This window comes from Eumetopias jubatus, unplaced genomic scaffold (assembly GCF_037043125.1).
Source record: "Eumetopias jubatus isolate StellerSeaLion01/CBP00866 unplaced genomic scaffold, mEumJub1_p1.0 scaffold_4, whole genome shotgun sequence".
Classification (NCBI taxonomy): domain Eukaryota; kingdom Metazoa; phylum Chordata; class Mammalia; order Carnivora; family Otariidae; genus Eumetopias; species Eumetopias jubatus.
The window spans coordinates 174,820,866-174,829,063 of NW_028274810.1; the positions used below are offsets into that span (position 1 = coordinate 174,820,866).

General features: G+C 37.9%; 1 pseudogene; it reads right to left on the reverse strand.

Moving 5' to 3' along the window:
* Positions 1–1,919: 1,919 nt before the first annotated feature.
* On the reverse strand, positions 1,920–2,672 carry LOC114213834 (ubiquitin carboxyl-terminal hydrolase MINDY-1 pseudogene; annotated as a pseudogene).
* Between the last annotated feature and the right edge of the window lie 5,526 nt (positions 2,673–8,198).

Below are 8,198 nucleotides of genomic sequence, written 5' to 3' on the forward strand. Positions count from 1 at the left end.
ACATGAGCCTTTGAGAACAATCTTAATGACGGTGAAAGTAGAAGCCAAAATTTTCACTGGTTGAGAAATAGGAAGTGAGGAAGCAAAAGGAGTGAATGGAAGCTACTCTCTCAAGTAGCTGCTAAGTGGAGGGCAAATACCACTGAACAATGCTCACTTAAAAAAAATCTTCCAGGGGTGCCTGGGTGGCTCAGTCGGTTAAGCGTCTGCCTTCAGCTCAGGTCATGATCCCAGGGTCCTGGGATTGAGTCCCGCGCTGGGCTCCTTACTCAGAGAGGAGTCTGCTTCTCCTTCTCCCTCTGTCCTTCCCCCAACTTGTGCTCACTCACTCTCTCTCTCTCTCTCAAATAAATAAATAAATAAATAAATAAATAAATAAATAAATAAATAAAACCTTCCATATGTTGCTTGAAAGAGCTGCATTTTTCATATATGTAAAGCAAAATTCTACCAACTATGTACTATTGTCAAACTAGAATTAAACCACCAAACATAGGTCTGAGATTTATTAGGCTTTGTACATTTTGTTTTCCTTCCCTTGTTAGGAAAACTAGGATGTTTACAATTACTGCAAATGCTATTTGGCTTTTATTTTCATGTGTAATATCAAGATTGGGTATAAGAGTCAGAGACAGAAAAAAAAGAAGAGAAACCCAAGCATATTTCTCTTGGGTTTGGATCAGCTGAGGTTCTCCCTGAAGGTTGGAAGTAAGCTTATTAAAATGAAAGTGCCTGCTCCCTTTTAATTATTATTTCAAAATGTCAGATCACTGGCTTGAAGGCCTGACTAGCTGAGCATTAGGCCTTGAAACAGTCAAAAGGCACAGCGTAAGAAAGTGAGTTCAAGTGTGATGAAATGTCCCTGTTCCATTGGATTCTAGTGATCAGAGCCATGGTAGGTTAGGGCAGCTGTCCACGATAAAGGTCAGCAGAATTGGGGTCGCCAGTGTATTTCTGCAGAGCCCACTATTAGCTTAGTGTGCAGAGATACTGCATACTAAATTTACACAGCACAGGGTTTCTGATCATAGGTCTTTATTCTTTGTTAGTGAAACAATGGACTGAATTTTGCATCCAGTGTTGACCTGATGCTATAAATCTGTAAGTTGATAAGCTAAGAAATTTGTCAAATCCATGATAATTATTTTTCACTGTAGAGTGATTCTAATTCATTGGTCACCTCGTTGAGTGGGCCATGCCAAGCTATGACAGCTATGTACTGATAAGATAATTAGGTAAAAATTTGATCATTTGAGTTCAAATAAGGGAAGTGATCTAAAATATTTTAAAAACTATTTTCAATATAGTTAGTTGAACTGGCATCTAAATCATATTTTATTAGGCTTTTTATTTAGTAAACTCATCTAGTATACATCATTAAAGTGGCATTTACTGTCTCTATTTAGCTAGCAATTTTTTCCCAAGTAATATGGGATGAAGCCATAGTATAGGAGTTAAGAGCTTGGGATCTAGAGTCAGACAAGCCTGGTTAGAATTTCAGTTCTACCATTACTAGGTGGGTAATTTTGAGTCAACTATTGCTTTCCTCTGTGTCTCAGCATCCTCATCTATAAAAAGATGATAGAAATGGTACTTCTTGCCTTGAAATATGAGGACTAAAAGAGAGAACTCAAACCTTCTATAATAAGCATTCAGTAAGTTTTCCTGGGTCTGACTTTGATATTTACTGCATGCTCTGATCCCCAACAGTTCATAAATAAGTTACCTGGCATATCTCACAGGTTGACCTGGGGGAGCAAGCAAAATGGCCATAGCCTCTGAAAGAAGGAGCCGGGCAGCTTAGCCCTGGGAGGGCCCACAGGAGGGCCCACAGGAGGACCCAGTCTGTCTCCTCCTTCAGCCTCTGCCCACTCTCTCCAGCTGTGCATCCAGATGTGACTCCTCCACAGTGACGGGGCTCACATTGGTGCAGGCTGGACTGCTTGTTGCCATATATACTCCTCTTGCTGAAGCTGCTGGAGCAAGCAGCTCCAAGATGCTAAAGCCCAACGTGCCTTGCGGCTGCTCCCACTTTTTGCTTCAGGCCAACCTACCCAGGGAATGACTTAGGTGCCAGTCAGAGTCACAAAGGCAGCTGTCTCCATCCTCATTGTGCAGCTTTCCTATACCACTTGCTCCTCTTGTAGAAGGTCCTGGTCGTGACCATTAGGTACAAGTGACTGTCATGTTTAGTCATAGTACTAAAATGCTTGTTTTAAAAAAAGACACTAAGTTCACTTTTCTGGGCAGCCGCCATTAGCTCACAAAGACCATGGTAAGTCCTAGCTGTGTCGATGGGCTCCGGGAACTGCTCTGCAATTGGGCTATCTGTTATGAGGCTGGTGTTGCTGGAGTACTTGCAGGTGAAGATCTTCTCTACCAGCTGGTTATAACTCAGTTTCCCAGCCTCAGAAGTCTGGGGATCAACAAGCCAGCCATAGTGTAGAGCTATGCCTAGCAGGGCAAAGATCCTGCACTCAAATGTATACTCAAAATCTGAGACACCTGTGAATTGCACAGTGACATCCAGACCTGTGGCCAGTTTAGGCAGCATTGTCATTGCATCATGCACAGTGTGCTGGAAAATGAAGCTGAAGTCCCTCTGATTTCTGGGGATTGATGGACAGGAGGCAGTCTCCAAGATGGGCCATGAGCTTATCTAATGTGATCCCTTCCTTCTAAGACAGCAGCACACACACACAGAAATATGTGTGCGTGTGTGTATATACATATATACCGTACACACACATGCGTGTGTACATGTATATGCATATATGACATATATATGGCATCTTTATATAAAATTGTTACTTTGGGTTTTATTGGCTCTTACAGTGTGCTCAAAGTGCTCCTTTAAAGTAATGTTTTCAATGCTTCTTTTTGACAATTGTCTAAAAAATGTTTAAATGCTGTTAGTTCACATAACTTATTTTGATTTCTAGCCTCATCATCTTTCACATTACCTTTAAAGTATAGTGAAATGAAAATATTTAACATTTGAGAGAGAGAATATAGAGAACATTTCATCTTCTGTTATAGAACCTAAAATACATGTGCATGCATATATGTGTATATACAGACACATGTACATACAGACATATACACATGGATGTTTATACATATAGAATACATATTTACACATATATGTATATATTTATGCATACATATATATGCATGTATATGTGTGTATAAACACATTAACATTATAGGCATATTTTATGCTATATAGAATACATGTGCGTGTTTTTCCTTATATTTTAACCATGGAAATATATAAATTTTAAAATAATAAAATATAGAGACAAAATGACTTACTTAAAAGGTACTTATTATCTTGGACAATAATTTTCCCTTCTAACAACTAACAGTAAAAGACTTCAAATCCATCTTGAGATGTCACATAGTTATATATGTGATTAACATATACTGGGTTTCTCATGAAGAAAAAAGAATCTCTACATCATCTGATACTAACTTCATAATGGGCTCAATTGAAGGAGATGTGAGAATTGGCAGTTCTGAATTTCATTGGTATGAAGTTTGCTTACTCTTCTAAGCCCCATATAGTTATATTTTACTATCAAACAATTTTGATAGGAATGGTGGAAATGACTGTGCTTATAAAAATATTGTCCAAAATTTATAATCAATTTCAACAAAAATTGTTTCCAAATGTACATGAGACCATCATCAACAGAATTTCAGTAGAGATAAAATACTTCCTCTGTGTGTGTGTGTATGTGTGTGTGTGTGTGTGTGTGTGTGTGTTTTAATCCATTAGAAGATTTAGTCTGGTCTGCCTGACATAAGGATGATAGGTGTCTATCTCTTGGTCTAATTAACACCTTTAATCTTTTTTAATGGTTAGGCCTTCTCTCTTTGGTTTTGAGGCGTGCTAGAGATAAAAGCACGGGAGGATGGAGGTTAATCCTTCCTGTAGTTTATTTCTTAATTTCTGCCACAGGGATTCCCTTTCTATCGTGGCTATTTATTCAGGAACCCTGATGATATACTTTGAGTAAGAGACAACAGATAGTTGGTTTAGAACTATCATTCAATATTACTTAGATATCAAATTACAGGGGCTGTAATTCATAGCTGTTAAATGAACACAACTCCAATTTCTTCTATGTCTTTTTATTATTATGCCTAAGAAATGAACCAAATTAGTGTTTTTAGAATTGATATTGAAACGAGATAGCACCATACCTTGAATTATTCTAGCAAAATGGTAACAACAGTGACAAACAACCCCAGATTTAGTGAATCAAGGATGTTATAGATGAATACTAGCGTATTGATGATGGCTTCCTTTTTCTCACTAAAATGAAGAATATTGAATTTCCTGGTGCTGATAATAGAAATATGTTAATTAAAATTTGGCAATCGATAAATTATAGAGATTTGATTTTTCATATTAAAATTAGGATTTTTTATGGTTAATATGTCTTATATGAGGTAAGATGTTTTGACCATTTGCCCCAGAAGCCTTAACATTTTTTTAAAAATAACTTATTTATTTATTTGAGAAAGGGAGAGAGAGCACAAGCAGGTGGAGGGTCTGAGGGAGAGGGAGAAACACACTTCCTGCTGAGCAGGGAGCTGGACTTGGGGCTCGATCCCAAGACGCTGGGACCATGACCTGAGCTGAAGGCCACCGCTTAACTGACTGAGCCACCCAGGCACCCCACCCTAACATATTTGTAAGACAATTTTTTTTTTCAGAATTTTTGAAAATATACTGAGATTTTATTTGTAAAAATGTTCTTTTTCAAAATTCTCCATTTGGAATTTTAAGCAAACTTACATTTTTAAGTATTTTGAAGTTAATAAAACCTCTTCAATAGACTTGTATGACTTGAGATTTCAGCTCAAATATTATATATTTGATATATGTATATTTATATATCTTCATCCAATTTTGCTTTAATTGAACCAATATGCCATCTCTTCAGTATTGTAACTGAGGAAGAACTTTTCAAAATGGACTTGTTTTCTTTAAAAAAAAACAAAATAATTAAAATATTCTCAATTTGACAAGTTATTAAAGTAAAGGTTCCTGCATTTTACACACACATGCGTGCACACACACACACACACACATTCTAAAGATCTCTAAATAATTTTAGGTAGAAAAACTCAGGAGTCAAGGATGCTAATTAAATATTTTAAAATGGGACGAATTCCCTGGAGAAAGTACAATTATAGGTAACTTATAAATTAAAGCACTTTCAAAATTCTCTATTATGAGCTTTTTAGAATGTTTGGTAAAATATATGTGTGGAACACACTTGCAAAGAAAAATATAATAATCAGCTCTATCTTTACTTCCTGCTATGGCCACTGCTTTTATTCTGCATATATAACTACATAAGGTAAAATATATTGGTCTAAAAGAGATTTATTTCCTTTCTGAAATATTCTCTTTAGTGATTTGTGAAGGGAAAAAAAGAATAATGAATAGTATAACAGCAGTCTAATGAATTTGAGTATTACCTGCTTTGTGTCTTCATAAACCTAACTTCCTTGGTACAAATAGATGATTATTATTCATTCTAACTTTTCTTTACATTTTATTTTTGGACTATGCAACTTTCATGTGCTTATTGAGGAAAATCTAAACACAAAACATTTTTTTTTATGTCCTGCCTCCTCTCCTACCATTCCATTTACTAGCTACTTGTTCTTGACCAGAATAATAATTGACCTAGAATAACTGTTGAATTCCACATCTTTAACTGAAAAATGAGGATAATGTCTGCTTTAGAGGGAGAGGGAGAGAGAGAGAGAGAGAGAGAGTGTGTGTTTGTGTATGTGTGTCTGTGTGAAAACCAAATATGTTTACAAAGTTCCTAACACACAGACTGCTCTCAACAAATATTAAGGATGCCTTCTCCTTTGAGAGATTTTCTATCTTGTAAGCAGCTTCCCATTACACAATTGAGTTGTGGTAGTTAAATGGATATAATATGTCATCTTTTGCAAAGCCAGAAAATCATGATTCAAATAAGTATTACCTCTCCCAGGGAAGATTGTCTTTGTTCTCTTTTTCTCCTTTCCTTCATTCTTTTTGTTAAGTGTGTGAACCAAACACTTTGCTATCTTTCCAGATTCTTTTCCTTTTCCTTTACAGTCATTGGCTTATAGCAACTACATCCAGTTCATCTGCAATAGAAATCGGAAACCACAGCACATGTTAAGTCTGTACAGAGATTAGACAGTGCAGTTGGAAGTGTTGGAGTGATGTGGGTCACCCACTAGAATGAAACCCTGCACTCCACCCCTTAGCTCTACCCCTCACTGTCCTGTCAGGAGCCTGAATACCTGGCCCCTGGCTTTGTTTCCCTTTGGGTATCTGCTCCCAGGCCATCTTCATAGGCCAGACAGGTCACACACATGCAGAAAAGTCCCACTGTTGGGGTTTAATGCTTTGCTCTCCGGTCTTGAAATCCTTAAGAATTTTATCTGTAAATTTACATCTTGGGAGTGAAGTGATCTAGGACAATGGAGCATGTGGCCAGGACTTAGAGCCTGGCTCACATGTTGTCCTCCTCCTCAGGATGGGTTCTCAGGCCAGCTCCCAACTCCCTGTCCTCTGCTCCCTCATGCCCTGGGCCCTCCTTCCATTCCTACCCCATGACTGCTGATGCCCTCTGCCTGGGGTGGCCACCCATGTGAGACTCTCATTTCTCCATTCCCCTTTGACCTCTGTGGGGCCTGGGCAAGGACCTGGGGTGGGTTGGAGTCAGGGGCACATGCCCAGTGGTGTTTCAGGGCAGGGAATGACAGCAGTATCCCTGTCCCAGTAGCAACTCAGTCATATTGATCCTGTCACTCATCCTCTGGGGTCCAGGAGTACAGTGTGTTCAGGTACAGGAGCTCCAATCTCTAGGGAGGGATGCTGGCAGGTCCACTGTGTGTCGGGCATCAGTGGTGGGAAGAGGAGGTTGACTTCCTTATACGCCCAGGTCTGTGGGTCTACCAGGTGGCTTTACGTAGGTGTCCTGGCTGTGGTAGCCTGCAGACCCTTGCAAGTGGGGTCCCTGGGCTCCTGCAAGGGTCTGTACTTTCTGGGTATTTCCATGGCGAGTGAGGGTATCATTAAATAGTAAATAAATGCAACATGACAGGTCAATAAAGAAACCACAGAGAAAGGAACAAGTTTTATATTTTATTACCTTTAATGACACTTTTATCCTTTTTTATTTAACAAGGGACCCTGCATTTTCATTTTTTGCTCAGCTACAATTATATAATAAGTCCTGCCTGTTGGTTTGTTCTCTGAATCTTCTGAGTTGGTTACCAAAGACTGTATTCACCTTCCCTCCCTGTTCTGTCTTTCAATCCAACCAACTACTTTGAACTCTAGCCAAAGAGAGTTGGTCTGCTGAGGGACAGGGGCAGCCACATTGTCCTTTAACTTCACATGCCCTACTGGTGCCTGAGTATTTGTTTCCAGAGAAACAGTGTCTTGAGTCAAATGTTAACTCCAAAATTTATGGTAATCATGCTAAGGGGTCTTTAAAAGGATATTGAAAATATTCACACATATTCCAAACATTGACCCTACTTTGCTATTCCTTAATGTTTGTTATTTAGTATTTTTTCCATTTAATCAATATTTCTTGATTGCTTACTAAACACCATCCACTCCACCAAGTACTGGGGATACATTCATTTATTCAACAGATATTTATTGAATGCTTATTAGAATCTGTGCTCTAATATAGAGATTAAGGATATAATGGTAAACAAGAGAGCCAAGATATTTGCTCTCGTGGAGTTTATATGTTAGTGGAATGAGGAACAGTAGACAGACAATAAACAACTAAATAAATAAAGTCCAACTTTTGTAAAGTTTAACAATATTTAGAAGTTCCTGAAATTGTTTGAATTTTTAAATTACCTTTATAGAACAATGCATATACACACACACACACACACACACACACACCTGTTCTTTTAGTTACTAGAAATATGGATTGATTTTTCTAGCATAGGAATTATTTTTTCTAGGTATCCTATATTATCAATAACCAATGGAAGTTAGTGATAGATATAATCAATAAGTCCCATGTACCTAAAGGACCATAGGTTAAGGAAGACTAAAAAGCTTGAATGAATTATGAAAAAGCATAGATATTTGGCAAATATTTTTTTTTTTTTTTAGGTAGAACTAGGTTTTATTAAGCTATGCC